The following is a 16,860-nucleotide window of genomic DNA, read 5'->3' on the forward strand; positions in this document are numbered from 1 at the left end:
TAATCCAGATAGTTAATTGGAACCATGACTGACTAGGGAAGAAGAAAACATTGGGAAGTGTCTTTCCTTGTTTTTAATTGATTAACTGTTTTTACCTGAACTTTGCCGAGTAAAATGCTACATGCTGTGTATGTCAAAAAGGAAAATTCAAATAGATGATCCACCAAGACTTACGTAAGCACACAGTAAATTAAAGATAGTAGCTTAAGATGGCAATGGCAATCAGAATGAAATAGTGAATTTAGCAATTGGCCTCAGACACAGAGGAGAGAAATTCTTTTTTTTTTTTTTAAATTAAAGTTTATTGGGGTGACAATTGTTAGTAGAGTTACATAGATTTCAAAACCACAATGAGATATCACCTCACCCCAGTCAGAATGGCGATCATCAACAAGAGAGAAATTCTTAGGCAAAAAAACTCTTGTAAGTTGTTTGGTGAGTGCCAAAAAGTGGGTGTGGTAATTGGCTGACTGTCAACCAAAACTTTGTTCCTCCTTTCATAGTGTAAAACTGTCACTGGGTGGTGGCTACCTACTCAGGGACAGTATTTTCTGGTTACGCTTCCATCCGGATAGGCCCAAGTTCTCATCAATGGAAGGTGAGAAGTGACATGGAGTCACTTCAAGGCCAAAGTATTTAAGAAGAGAGAATGCCTTCTCCACTCTCATTTTCTTCTGCCAACTGGAAGAAGATGACTCCAAGGCTCGGAGATGAACCAAAGGTGAGAGATCTTGGGTCTTTGGTTTTCCATGTGGAGTGTTGTGTGAGGAAAAAGTGCAATCCCAGCTTCGGAACACTGAAATCTGAGGGGGGTTATTTGTTATAGCTCCCAGAGGTCTCCTGACTAACGCCATTTGAGTTGGTCGTACTGACAGAATGACTGACACCCAAGCATTCCACACTGCCTACTCTGCATTAGGACAGAAGTGTCTCCTTGTTACTTCCCACCCTCTTCTGGCCTTCTTCACAAGAGTAGGAAATATTCATATGATTGGTTAAATGGTCAGATACAATTTAGCCTCTGTTTTATAAGAGCATGAATTTACTGTGTTAAAGTGTCCTGTGACCACATCTGCCTTCCTTTTTTAAATTTTTTTCTTTCATGTACTGGAATTTAAGGTGAACTAGAGCCAGGTCCCTTCAGGGCCTGGTCACATACTGTTTCAGACTAAGCTTCATTGCTTTATATCTCTACACCATATGGCTAACCAGAGAATGGTGAGATCCTATGATTTAACTCTTGGCTAAGGTCTCAAAATTGAATTGAGATTTCAAATCAAGCTTACTAGTGTTGTATGATGGAAATATTACAGGAAACTCAGCTAGTAATAAGGGGTGCATTTGCTTCTCACTCTTTATGTATCTTAGGTATATAGTTCCCCTGGGAAACTTATGATTTGGAGAGGGGATAGGCAACAGAGGATTTCATTGAACTCTCCCCTAGTCTCTAGATATGAGTGGCAAATTATATATTAAAAAATAAAAAAAAAAACTAAACAGCAAATCTCATTTTAATCCCTAATACATAGCATCTTGGCTGTCTATTTTTCACTGTTTAAAACATTTAATGTTATGTAAACACAACTTCTATAGTCCTGTACACAAACCCGGATCTGATACACAAACCACATCCCTTATTTTACCATTTTATACCTAATTGCCAGTACTTGGAAGAACCATAGAGTACTTAGAACTTCCAAAATCATTTATCTTATGGGAGAAATTCTGAAAGGGGATACATAGTCTGGTCTGGCCTTTCCCCAGTATATAGAGACAATTTGTCCAAGCTAGAATCCTACCTGGAGGTGTGTGAGACAGTGGAGTTCCTAAGTACTTCAGCCTGCTGACTTTTGCTTCCACTTTGGAATGGATCCATTCCATGCAGATCCATTTCTGGTCCACACCTCCAGGATATGCTTAACTAGTTGAGACCTCCATTTTCTATCATGTGCCAGGGAAACCTGCCTCAATCCTCAGGACAAAAACTCATGCATGACATAGAGGAAATGCTAGATTATCCCAGCTCTCCAGCTTTTGGCAGTGTGTGGTACACAGAAAGGGGACAGCTGGGAGGGGAGGGTAATGAGAAATTTCCTTTGGCCTCAGCTACTCACTTGCTACGTCCTTCCATCGAGATGAGTCAGGGAAATACTAGCCTCACTCTATCTGGGGAGAGGATTGCAAACAGGAGGTGATATTGATTCTATAAAGATACCTGTGCCAGAGGACCACTCCTGTCCCATATTTTTGTGTAACCCCACACAACTGCATGTATTGACTTCCCATTGGTTAGAGACTACTGGACCTCTTAGTACAGTTCCATTTCCCCACCTGGCTCTGCTTCGGTATAGTGACCCATCTTCCAACTGCTTATTTTAGCCCTAAGGATTCCCTTGGGCTCCAAGCCCCACACCATTGAAGAAAAGACAGCAATGCCAGTTGTATTAGTTACCTAATGCTAATGTAGCAAGTTACCATAAACTTGGTGGCTTAACACAACATAAATTTGTTATTTTGCATTGCTGGAGGTCAGGAGCCCAATGTGGGTCTGACTGGGTTAAAATTACAGTGCTGACAAGGCTGCACTTCTTTCTGGAGATTCTAGAGCAGAATTCATTTTGTTACCTCTTCTAGCTCCTAAGGGGCCACCAGCCTTCCTTAGCTCTTGTATCCCTTCGAAGGAAGGGATCCTTAAACTCAGTAATCTTGCAGTTCTCTATTTGTAGTCACAGCTCTCTCTGACTCTTCTGCCTCCCTCTTTCACTTTTAAGGGCCCTTATGTTTACATTGGGTCCACCTAGATAATCGAGGATAACCTTCAAATTTTAAAGTTAGTTGATTAGCAACCTTAATTCCCCTCTCTCATGTCATCTAACATATTTACAGGTTATGTTAGGATGTGGCCATATTTGGGAGATGGAGGTCATTATTCTGCCTTCCACATCTGTCAAGCCAGCCAACCCCACAGCTTACCTCCTGCTCTGCCTACCACAGGCAGATGTATCAGCTGTCAATTTCATACTTGATTCTTGCAATATCATTGGGCGACAAGCATCTATATGAGACCTGTCATTTTTCTGGATTCTACTTTCACTGTTCACTTGATCAACATCTCAATTTCCATCTGTTTTTCATATACTATGTTTAGTTCTCCTAAAATTCTGTTGCCTGGGAGACACCCACAGGATTGGAAACATGTCAACAAACCTAGATAGATGTTGTACTTTACTTGGAAATGTGAAACCTATGTTTGGTGTCAGTTAAAATAGTTCAGAGAAAAAGACACAAGTACCTAAGGAGGCTGCCCTTCCGGGAGGTAGTTCAGGGAAGTAAGATATTTGTCACATGTGGAAGTTAAGAGATGTTATCTCAGGAACTAAATACGACAACCCAAAACAGATACTTTGCAAGTTATCATTTTTATTCTTTTTACCTAAGCAGAGTTATGATGGTTTTAAAAAAGTTGTAGAATTGTAAATTGAACTATTTAAATGTCATATTCAAAAGCAGCAGGTGTACAATACAAATCAAACTATGGGCTAACAAGAAATCACTGGTTGTCACCCCAGCAAAAACACAAAGAGAGAGCACTAAGCAATTACATAGTTTGGTGCTACCTATCCACGCACAGTGATTTTCATTGATTGTCTCTAGCAATTAGCATTTTCCATTTCACAAAGCAATTATTTATATTCCTTTTCTCCTAATGGATTTTATTAATCACATCCATCAGCCATACACACAGCCTTTATTAATCCCGGCAGTAAAACATTTAAAAGTTTGCATTTATTTCTTAATCAGAGAGGCAAACACTAAATGAAGAAATCTCGAGACACCAGGTCTTCCTGTGTGGATCAGGTGATATTGGCACCCCAGCAAGGAAGTGATGGAACAATCTGTGCAGAAGTCAGTTCTGGTTCTCTGCTGAACTCCCTGTCTGGATTTTGTTAAGTACACCAATCTCCTTCAAAATCATGCATTAAGGATCTTAGATGGTCACAATTAATTTAAAAAAAAAAAGAAATACCATTTATTCTTTGTATGACACTATCCTAGGTGTTAGAAAGATATACAGACATACAACTGCTCTGAGGTAGTATAACAAGGGACTTACCTAATTAAGATATAATAAATGTCCTCAAAAATATTGAGACTGATAAAAATCCTTACATCTGGAACAAATGTTCCTTCAAAGTGGAACATTTCTATAAAACAAAATAAAATGAATAAAGGAAACATAATAGAAACAGACCCATAGAGACAGAGAACAAGCTGTGGTTGCCAAAGGGGTGAGAGATGGGAATTAAAAGGAAAAACAACAATGTTCTAATTATAAATAGATTGAATGAAAGTAAGAGGAATTAATTCTTCGAGGATAAGATGATCTTGCAGAGCCATCTGGAATTTAATTGATGGTTAGATTTATGCAGAGCAGCACTTTGGTTGACCAAAGAACATATGGGAGTTTGATAATCTGAGATAAGACAAGGGTTGACAAGGCACAGTCAGGGAATGGTGAATGAGATCAATAGTCTCCACATGCTCTTTCCTCAGCCACGCTTGTCTCTGGCCACCATCCTTCACTTTGTAGCCATGCTGATCTTTTTAAAAATGTGAATATGATCCTGTCCTTCCCCACATTAGATGGTTTCTAGTTGCTCTCAGTGAAGACCACAAGCCTTAAAATGTCCTCACTTCTACACAACCTGGCCCCTGTCAAAACTTCCAGCCTCACCTCTTATTTCCGCTTCCCATAGGAGCCCAGGAACATGCTTTAGAGCACTGCATGTGTCGACTTCCTCTGCTACAGAACCCGCATGATCTCAGAGCTAATCTGCATTTTTCACTGGGCTCTACAGAGCGATGATGACTCAGCTTCCTCTTCGCCATTTTAGTCCTGACTTGGCAACCTGAGGCGTCTCTGGGGCTTTAACTGCACACCAGTAAGCACACTCTACATCTTCAGGTGGACTGTGGCTGCTCCTGAGTATCTGAAGACCTTCTCACATGCTTTTCCCTTTTGCTTGAAATGATCTTGGCCTCTTTACCTCCAGAGCCTCTATCTTTCTATCTGCCCAGCTAATACTCATCTTTAGAGCTCAGCCTAACCCTCATTTTCTCAGGGCACACTTCTCTTTACACAGATTTGATCAAGCCCCTTTGTTATATGACCTCACAGCAGTTGTATGTCTCCCTTAGTCTCATTAAAATTCCAATTAAAACCAACTTTGGAAATTGTGTGCAATATTAGTCTTTCCATCAACATAGTAAATCTATATTGCAGGAGACTGCATATGAATTGTTAATATTGTATCCCGTGTAATAACATAATGCCTAACAACTGGTAGGTTCCAAATAAATGCTATTGAATAAATGAATGTGTGAACAAATGTGGAGATATTAGGAGAACAGACTAGATCCAGATTGAAGAAGGCGTTGAATTTGATGTTAAGGATTTTGTGTAGAAAATCGGAGGATGTTTACATTCATAAAAGATAACTTGTAGGCTAAAACAAATGTTTGAATATGAGAGGGTAGGAATAGGAAATAAATGATAACTCTCTTTTCATCCAGGCAGTCCTAAATCAATTCAAGATATATACAGAAATCTGGCACAACTTTTTGTTTGTTTTCTGTGTATATAGATGTTCAAGTTCTCATTTTCCACCTCACACTCTTTTCTGTTCTTTATAATGTCAACATTTTTCCTAAGGGCATCGCTCTTCTTCCAGCTTCATTGGCCTGCCTTCCTTTATCGTCCTCACATCCTTCTATTGCTTCTGTTATGAACGTAGCAAGGATACATTTTCTCAAACACTCCAGCTCCTCCTTGATTCTCTGAGCAGACCTGATTCCTAGAGATATAGGCCTTTCATATTGTCATCTTAACTTTAGTATTTACAACATTTTAATTTTTATTAGGCTTAAAGTATCTTTTTTTTCATTTTGGTAAGAACACTTAACATGAGATCTGTCCACTTAACAGATTTTTAGTTATACAATGCAGTATTGTTATCTGCAGGCATAGTGTTGTACACCAGATCTCTTGAACTTACTCAACTTACATAATTGAAATTGTATACCTGGTGATTAGCAAATTCCCGTTGCTCCCTCCTCCCCAGTTCGTAGCATACACAATTCTATTTTTTACTTCTATGAGTTTGACAATTTTAGATACCTCATATAAGGGAAATCATGCAGTATTTGTCCTTCTGTGACTGGCTTATTTCACTAAGCATAATGTCCTCCGGGTTCATACAGGTTGTCACGTATTGTAGGATTCTTTCTTTTTAAAGGCCAAATAATATTTCAGTGTATATATGCAGAGGGTGCCAAAAAAGATGTATGCAAGTAGACACTTTGGTCAATGTTGCTCAAGCAGTAGTTCACCGTAATCAGAAGTGTCTGGATGCTGATGGTAACCACATTGAGCACCTGTTGTAATTGCCGAAGTCAAATGTGACTTGTATTCATCTTTCGTTATTGAAATGTCTTGAGTATTACAATTTTAATACAGTTAGTTTTCCTTTCTTAAAATGTGTATGCATTTTTTGGTACCCTCTGTATATGCCTCGTTTTTTTAAGTTTTTCATCTGTTGATGGACATTTAAGTTGTTTCCAGATTTTAGCTAATGTGAATAGTGCTTCAATAGCATGGGAGTGCTAATATCTCTTTGAGACCCTGATTTCAAGTTTTTTGAATACATAACCAGAAGTGGCATTGCCATATCATCTGTTTTTAATTTTTTGAGGAACTTTCATACTGTTTTCAAAAGCACCTGCCCCATTATGCATTCTTACCAACAATGTATAAGGGTTCCAATTTCTCCACTTCCTCATAAATATTTGTTGTCTTTTGTTTTTGTTGATAATAGTCATGTTAACAAATGTGAGGTGATACCTTATTGTGGTTTTGATTTGCATTTCCTTGATGATTAGTGACTTTGAGCATCTTTTCATAAACCTGTTGGTTATTTGCATATCTTGTTTGGAGAAATGTCTATTCAAGCCCTTAGTCAATTTTGTAATTGGGTTGTTTTGTTTTTTTTTTTACATTTGTTGGGGTGAAAATTGTTAGTAAAATTACATAGATTTCAGGTGTACAATTCTGTATTACATCATCTATAAATCCCATTGTGTGTTCACCACCCAGAGTCAGTTCTCCTTCCATCACCATATATTTGATCCCCTTTACCCTCATCTCCCACCCCCCACCCCCCTTACCCTCTGGTAACCACTAAACTATTGTCTGTGTCTATGAGTTTCTGTTACTCATTTGTTTGTCTTGTTCTTTTGTTGTTTTTGGTTTATATACCACATATCAGTGAAATCATATGGTTCTCTGCTTTTTCTGTCTGACTTATTTCGCTCAGCATTGCACTCTCAAGATCCATCCATGTTGTCACAAATGATCCTATTTCATCTTTTCTTACTGCCGAATAGTATTCCATTGTGTATATATACCACAACTTCTTTATCCATTCATCTATTGAAGGACATTTTGGTTGTTTCCATGTCTTGGCCACCGTAAACAAAGCTGCAGTGAACATTGGAGCACACGTGTCTTTTTGCTATTGAGTTATAGTTCAAATTCCTACACATATGTCCAGGTTGTGCAAATTAGAAATTATCTCATAACTATAATATCAATCACCTGGACAGCAGAGCCACAGCAAATTGCTAAGTTAAAACCACTCAATACTGATCCTACTTGAGCTAATACCTAAAGCCACAGACCAGGTTGTGCTAGATACTTGGCCCCCAAATCCTACTCCTTATCTTTTTCTCAAAGTTTCCAGCCAATCTCCCAATGTTTGTATCTTAGAGAACCTACTAAATAAAACCTATGCTTGTTCTCTCCCTGAATTCGGAAATATTCAAAGACACAAGAGTTTAGCAGATACAGATAAAAATGTCAAATTTTTTTTTTTTTGGCTGATACTGGCCATATTGGGAAGTGTGGCTTAAGTATTCCACCCCCACCAACCCCAGCCACCAAAAAAAAAAAAAAAAAAAAAAAAAAAAAAAAATCCAAGACTTTCCCACATAGGCAGAGCTTGTTCTAGTAAGTTGAACCAAGCTTGGAGACATCCTAGATTGCACCTTGACACAGGCAGCTGAGGTCTCACCCACACACACACACACACACACATACACACACACACACACACACACACACACACACACACACAAGCAGAGAGGAGAGAAGAAGCAGTGGAGCCATACAAGTAGGTATTTTACATATTAGAAAGTAATCACTTGTTCTATAGGGAGAAATGAGTAAAACATGGCTCAAATTACAAGTATGTTCCCATGTGAAAATATGAGGGATAGGAAAGCTGTCTTCCTTTCTAATAATGGGAACATTGAGAATCAGACTATGGGCCTACAGTAAAAGGTCTTAGCTCCCTGATGCATCGACTCTGGTGGCACTGTCTAGGTTGAAGTAAGAATATTGGGTTATTGACTACATGGTAGCGTGAAGACAAATATCAAAGGAAGCTGAAGCCTACCTTCGAGCAATGTGGGAAACATGTTCCCACCTGACATGACAATTGTCAGGTCGGTCTGCTACAGTCCATCGGGGAAACCAAGCTCTATAAAGCAATTGACTCTAGAAAGATGAAGTGTGCTGAGAATCCTATAGCTACAGGACAGGGTCACTGGCAACAGATACTTTGACTATGATTAGCTAACCAGAGAGAATCTCTTGTATAGAATTTGGAGTTAAAGCCAGATATGTATGTGTATTACTCTGAGTACTGAATTCTTAACCTCAAGTCATTGCTGCCTTTCTGAATCTGCCTAGTATAAAGATACCCTAGTGCTTTTAAACAGAAAAATGACAACTCTATTGCCTATAATTGAGACCTCATCCCCATTTTAATGGTCCTTTTTCTCTAGGCAGCTGCAGTGGTCTTTTCTAGAAATGCTGGACAATGAGTAATTATATATTTAGCATAAATGTTTCAGATATTCAGCTAAAGCCTTTACATGCTGCCTCCTTTTTAACATTTTGTTTTTTGTGTGTAGTTCTATTCATACAATTATTCTATTTATAAGTGGTATTATTGGAAGAAGGTTGTTTTTTACCATTGAAAATATGTATTGTTTCCCTGGCACTCAGACACACATATAACAGCATAGTTGTTGGCTTTGTGTTAAAGAACTAGTTCTCACTTTAAATTCCAAAAACAAGTGGCGACCATGTTGATGCCTTCACCACCTTTAAAGGCTTGAATAGGTAAGCTCTACCACAAAGTAAAGGAAACATATGAGGTCTGACAGTCAAGTTCACAAACTCATCCTAGCTACATACCTCATTGCTGAATGTCACCATAGTCACCTTTGAAGTACTCCCCTTGGGAAGCTATGCACTGATGCCAGTGCCTAGTCCACCCTTCAAAGCAATTTTGGAACTCTTTTTCTGGAATGGCCATCAGAGCTGTCATTGTATTGTTCTTGATATCCTGAATGTCATCAAAATGTCTACATACTTCATTGCTGATTATCACTACGGTCACCTTCCAAGTACTCCCCTTGGGAAGCTATGAACTGATGCAGTGCCTAGTCCACCCTTCAAAGCAATTTTGGAACTCTTTTTCTGGAATGGCCATCAGAGCTGTTGTCGTATTACCCTTGATGTCCTGAATGTCATCCAAATGTCTTCCTTTCAATATTTCCTTTATCTTCAGGTAAAGAAAGAATCATTGGGGGCCAAATCAGGTGAGTAGGGAGGGTGTTCCAATATGGTTATTTGTTTACTGGCTAAAATCTTCTTCACCGACAGTGTTGTGTGAGGTGGTGCATTGTCATGATGCAAGAGCCATGAATTGTTGGCGAAAAGTTCAGGTCGTCTTTTTCATGCAGCCTTTTCAGCACTTCCATATAGTAAACTTGGTTAATTGTTTGTCCAGTTGGTACAAATTCATAATGAATAATCCCTCTGATATCAAAAAAGGTTAGCAACATCATTGCAACAAGTTCACGAACTAAATTGTCATACCTCATAAACAGTTTCTCAAAAGACAGAAACATTGCTACTGTGTAACAGACTCCTTTATCCCTCTAGAAAGACAATATTAAAAATATCACAAGATTGAAAGGATTGTGGGGTCATAGCATTTCACTCAACTCAATATGTGAGAAGTCACCTGTGGGAAGCAGTACCATCTATGAAGATAGAGGATTCCCTTTCTTCAGTAAAAATCATTTTTCCCACTTTGTTTAAGCTAATCAAATGGAAACCTCAGAAGAAAAAGAATGTTAGTGGTAATCATAACCCATTTCATTCTTACCTGTTGCCAGGGTAGGTTGAATGAATTACTAGGAATATGAGTCTTATTTAATAGTTTATATGGAAGGATTGAATTGTGAAGGCAGATGGTTAGCTTGAGTCAAGTTGTGCTGTAGGACTATTATTCTATTACTCTAAATTAGACTGATTTAGAAATTAAGAGTTTGGAGGCCATCATGACACTTATTTTTGCTGACCTGGGACTTTCTCAACCAGACCCACTTACTGGTGACACAACCCAATGCCCTTGCCCCAGGGTAGTCACATGGCAGGCTGGTATGTCACCTAGGAAGGCCAGAGTTTCTCTATTCTAAATCTTGGGTCACATCACTGGAGAAATGTGTGTCAGGAACCATCAATCCTTGTACCCAATCTTCCTGACCACAGTGACAGATCCAGAGATGAGCATATAGCACAAGAAAACCAATGAGTCTTCCCTAAGAAGTTTTCTAATTAAACCTGGAGAAAAACAGCCTCTTGATTTTTGTATCTTGTGTGCTAATAGTATGCCAGTCTAACACAGTGAGACCACGGTTCCCTGCTCTTCACCACTTGCCGAAGCTTGTTTTGCAATAGAGAGATTAAAGTAAATATTCTGAGATGAAGCAGGAGAGAGAGACTGAGAGCTCTTGCATGCAAACACAAAGCTTAATTGTCTTTAAATTTCTGTTCTTTACATGGTTCACATTTTGTGCAGTAATCAATTTCTACCAGTATTTGTTTGTTTTTAAGAAAAGTACAGAGAGCGGGCTAACTAAAAAGCAATACAGCCTCCAGATCTACAACATAATTTTTCTCAAGACCTAAAAGACACATGCATGTAATTCTGCTTGCCCAACAGTAATGAGAAATGTTAAAATGATTCCTGAGACTTCAAGGTCTGAGTTTTCCAAAAGGGACAGAAGTGGTTAACCAGGCAATGGAGTGTTGTGTGATGCATATACATGCAGCAAATAGCAGCTGGTTTAAGTGGCTACATGCACTTGGGGGCCAGAGGGTCAAGATCATAAAATAAATTGCTTGTCATACTTTAGTTTTTTTCTGAAAATAATGATGGGCCACTGCAGACTCTTCCAAGCAGAAGAGAGACATGTTCTGATAAATAGTTGAGATAAATGATCCTCTTTTTTAATGTGGAGGATAAGCAGAAGGGACTGACATTAAGGAAAGACCACTTAGGAGGAGATTAAATAGTACACAGGCAGGTGCAAAGATTGTCAGTGAAGCTGGGGAAGAAAATATAGGTTCAGAGAATATGAAGACTCAGAGGTTTTGCCACTGATTGAGAAAAAGTTCATGTATAGACAAGAGAGGAGCAGAGAAAGTTTTGGGCCAAGTGGGAGTAGGGGAAGTGGTGATATGTTTGATTTTAGCCTTTTTGTATCGCTTGTTCTTATGGTACTTGCACATGGATGGTTCTAGAAAATGGGTGGAAATGTAGACCTTGTATTTGATAGAAGGCAATACTAGAGATACACATCTGAGAAACATCAGCAAGAATATTTTTAGCTGTGTCTGAATTTAGACCTAAATTTCAAAACACACTATTGAGTAAAAATATTTAAAAAATAATGTAACTAACCCTCTAAAATTCTTTAGATGATATTAGTGCTATACAGAGAGTAACTAGAGGAGATTTTACAGAGTCCTGGAAGGCTGGAGCATTGATTGACTATTTTTCTCTTCCCCACCCAAGGGGTAGCCTTGAATTTATTTCAAAGGAAGAAGAGCCTTACAGTCATGAACATGTCTTTAAGCAGTAGTGAACAGATGAGGAGGCTAAGTTCTTCCATTATAGCGGTGTCACCTGAGAAATACAGAGTTGGTCCTAACGTGATCTGAGCTTCTCCAATTTGCCATAGTCTTCTACAGCTGTATGCTGCCCTGGGCTAGGCCTCGGACTCCAAAGCCGTCTGTGTTGCCATTTCAGGCACCTGCTCCTGCTTTATGTGTGGGATGTATAGTAGGTGCATGTGTGTGTGTGTGTGTGTGTGTGTGTGTGTGGCGTGTGTGTTTACAGTATATGTATAGGTTTCTGTATGCATGTGTGTAAACATGTGGGTGTGCTTATGAATTCTCTCCTCCTTCCACCACTAAAATCACCTGAAACAATACAAGAGACAATTGATATAGTTTGTTATTTGATGAATTAACTGACCAAGATCTAAAATTCTGAAATGATGTTGCAAGATAGCTATAATGATATGATTCTAATATGAAATAATTTTAAACTATGTTCAGGTCTCAGTATACTGTCTTATAACGAAACTGAGTAGAGCATGCATAACTTAAACTAAAATCATGATGGTGTGTTTTGAATAGATATTTGATAACCCAAATATACCAGTTTCGGTCCTCTAGAGAATACTCATGTAATCAGAATAGATGGTTGCTCCATGTATTAACCATTTTCACAAAAATTTATTAAGGGTTCTATTTCATTTTTACTACACTTAACTGATTAATCAAAGCATACTCTAAATACAAGTTTTTATATTCTTGTTCCATCTGGTTGCTCAAAATGCTGAGGTTCTAATTTTCTGAAATTGCTGCCTTTTTTTTGCCATTACTAGATAGAAAATGAACTGCTCTTCAGAGTTCTAATAGATTACACAATTAGGAGTTTAATTTTTAAAAGTACGTTTTTCATATTCTCTATTATAAACACGTATTTTCCTATATTATTTTGTCAAGAGAGAAATTACAGTTCTTGAATACAAAACAATGTGTTTGTGTGTGTGTGTGCTATTATTACAACACACCTTGCGAAGTCTCCACTCATTATGTCATAAATCAAGTGTCAAGGATAATTTCCAAAGATCTATGAACACATGGCATGCATAAGTAAGAACATTATGGTAATACAAAATGCTAGAGGATAAATATTTATAATTCTATAAAGATGCTCATTCCTCAAGCCAACCTAAGTGGTATTTCTGATGTAATGAATGAGCATGTGCTAACATTCAGGCAGAGTGTAGAGAATCACACTACTGAAATCAGATAAGTGATAGATTGAAGAGCTACACCTATAAATCTATCATATCATTCCTGAATTTATTTCGGCTATGAACTTTACATTTCCAGGATAATTACTAATTTCATTGACCATAATGTATAGAAAACATGGTATATTTCTCTTCTGCAGATGTTATTGTTATAAAGATCACTGTATTTACAAAGTTTTAAAGATAAACTAATTAATTGGTTGGCTAAAACACAAAGTAGAAAATATTTCTGTGTTGGATACTTAAGAATTTTAGATAACCTGAATATTAGGAATTGATAAATCTATATATTATAAAGATGTGTTTGTGTAACTACAGTCATTACCGAGTGCTACATTGCCTTAGTATTCCTGTCATGGATAAGGGGTTAAAGATTTAGAACATATCAAAAATGAGTTTTTTCCTTCATCCTCTGCTTTTATGTCTGCAAGTTTGCTTTCATAGGTCCCTGAACATAAAGTAAAGCAGACATATCTGGCCAAAATTTCAACAAATCAAGAGAATAATAGATCATGTGCCTTATAAATAAATTGAATTATGCATTTAATGAACAACAGAAAATAGTGCCATTCAACCACATAAATGTTTAAAAAATTGAAGAAATGCAATTATAATTGGAGAAAATTATTCAAGATTGTTAAGGCTTAATTTCTAGCAAATTCTTTGTTTTGCCTAATTCTCTATGTGCCCGTTATATTAGTTATCCACTACTGTGTAACAAATTACTTCAAAATGTAGTGACTTACAACAGCAAACTTTTACTGTCTCATAATGTTTGTAGGTAAGAAATCTGGGTTCTCTGTTTCAAGACCTGCCATGTGATTGCAGCCAAACTGTCAACCAGAGCTGCAGTCATCTCCAGACTTACTTCTATGACCATGTTGGCAGAAGTCAAAGATCTACTTCTAAGTTCACTCATGTGTCCATGACAAGCCTCAGAGGATCCTTGTGAAACTCTCTCATGGGGTTTCTTTACATGGTTTCCTTGGCAGTTTCCTCCAGAGTGAAAAAATTCAAAAGTGAGTCAGAGAAAGACTCAGGTTGAAAGCTACAATCTTTTTATAACCTAATCTTGGAAGTGATACCTCATTACTTCTGCTATATTGTATTCATTAGAAATGAATCAAAAGTCCAGCTCACAAACAAGGGGAAGGGAATACATAAGAATAATTAAACAGGAGGCCAAGTTCATTGCAGATGGTATTAGAGGCTACCATATCTTTTAGCCCTATTTAGGAAATTTCCCGTCTAGTTAGGTTGTTGGAGCCATCTCAGCCACCATGTAAACATGCATTTATCATAATCTCCACAAGTTCTTGCCATCCTATGTCAGAAAATACTCAAGGGCCACTTACACGCTTGCCTGTGTTTCTTACCTGTCCCCTCTCCCATTCTCTTCAGGTATGTCCTTCTTTCCACATGCTTCTCAGCACCCTGATGGCACTCCTGCTTCTTCTCTCAGCAGATGGCATCACATCCCTATCTCTCAGAGAAAATAAAGTTCATCAGATATTTAAGCATTAACATTCTGAACTTCCTACCATATCCCCAGCACACACAAATTGATCAGAGCATGTATTCTTTCTCACTTCTTTCTTTCTGTATTTCAGAGAGAAATTTATTCCTCTTTTGAAGCAGCTTAGCTGTGCTTTCCATAATGAATTGGAGCTCCTCAAGCCTCCCTAATGAGAACCATTTAGGGTGCTCTCTTCCCTGGAAATTTGGAATCAGCAGGTTTGGTTGGGGACCTAGGAATTTGCATTTTGCCAGGACAGCAGCAGATTCTTATCTTTAGATGAGTTTGGAAAGCACTGAGTACTGTCATTTAAACAAGACTATTTAGTAAATATTCATCTTAGGGAGTACATTTACTAACTGATAAGGGGAATACAAAATTACATATTAGAAGAAACCTGACCAAAAATTAGTTTCTAAGGGATAAACAGAACACTCCCTGAGTGAAAATAGCTAAGAAGATGACAAACATAAATATGAACACTTTTTAGTTATACATAAGATGTTGAAGTCAATCAGTGAATTTAAGCGATTGAAATCTGCTAGGTTTTCTTTCGAAAGATTTTCACAGGAAGTTGGCTAACACTGAGTAATACTTTTATAACTTGAACATGTTTTTTGGTTTTTTTTATTTTGTTTTTTTTTTTTTTCCAGAGGAAATGGAAAAGCATTGTGGTAGTAGGTTTTCTTCAACTTGAGAAACGTTAGAGATCAAGGCAGTAGTGGGTTTACTTGAATCAAATGGAGAATATGTGTGTTATGATATCATTTAAGATGCAGTTGATGGAGAGCTTCTGAAAACTTGATTTGAGCTGTTACAACAACAAAGATTATTTGTGTAAAAAGTTATATTTGTGACCTAATGATGCTTGAAGTAAAGTAACACATTATTGAGTATTTAGATGTCTGTCTCCAGGCTAAGAATTTTATAACCATTATAACTTAAACCTCATATGCACACTGCCAGGGAAGTATTATTACACTCCTTAATCAATGAATAATGAAGGCTCAGATATGGCCAAATCACAGTACCAGAAAGTGGTAGAGTAGGGCAGCCAATCCAGTTTTAAATTAAAAAAATATACTATATATTTCATTCCTACTACTATATATTTCATTACTACTACTATAATATTACAATAGAACCACATTTCTGAAGTGTGTATCCAAGATGGTTTGGATCCAAAATCATTCTTAAAATCACATTTATAACAGAGAGAGAAAGAGAGAGAGAGCAAATCTGCAAGCACTTCAAATATTACATTGAAAATAATAGTATTTCATTTGAGTAGTGATGAGCAATCAAAATGCTAGGGTTCTTCCTTTGCAACTTGAAAATAAAAAACACCTGACATTTTGAAATTCATGAAAAAATAATTTTAAAGTTATAGAATGACTGCACAGACATCATTTAACTACTTATTTCTGGCTATATCCTTCTTTATAGAAAAAGTTGAATTGAATAGAAATGAAGTTTCTTTGAATGCTTTTCATTGATATTCAAAAAAAATTGCTTAATGTTCCAAAATTCAAATTGGTAATAAAATATACCATAAATTGCCACCAAATATCAGGAGGGAAATTGCAAGGAAAAAAAGAAAAAGTGGTGTTTGATGTTAGTTACATCTCAGTAACAACATGGTAAACTCTTGGTTTCCTATGTTTGAGCTGCCTTATCAGGTAAAGAAATCACCTCCTATCATGCTTATGAGAACTAACTTCCAAACCCAGCTCTAGGACTCTTCCACTTATAAAAATCTAGTGGAGAGTCTGATTATGAATCTTTCTTTACGACCTACTCCTCTGGGTCCAGCTCTGGTCCTCCCTTTCCAGAAACCCCTTTGGCTATGGCATCTCACATCAACAATCCACCCAACTTCCTCTGGTACACCTGCTGCTTTAGTACACTACAATAACCATCCTACTACCTATGGCCTCAACACCACTTCCCAAGGCATAATTCCCAAACAGACCCTCTTGATAAATCTTTGACTCCTACGCTAACAGCTGCTCTCTGACCCTCCCTGGCTGGCTCTGAGA

Source organism: Rhinolophus sinicus, chromosome 1 (genome assembly GCF_057876585.1).
Source record: "Rhinolophus sinicus isolate RSI-liver-muscle chromosome 1, RSI-T2T, whole genome shotgun sequence".
Taxonomy (NCBI): domain Eukaryota; kingdom Metazoa; phylum Chordata; class Mammalia; order Chiroptera; family Rhinolophidae; genus Rhinolophus; species Rhinolophus sinicus.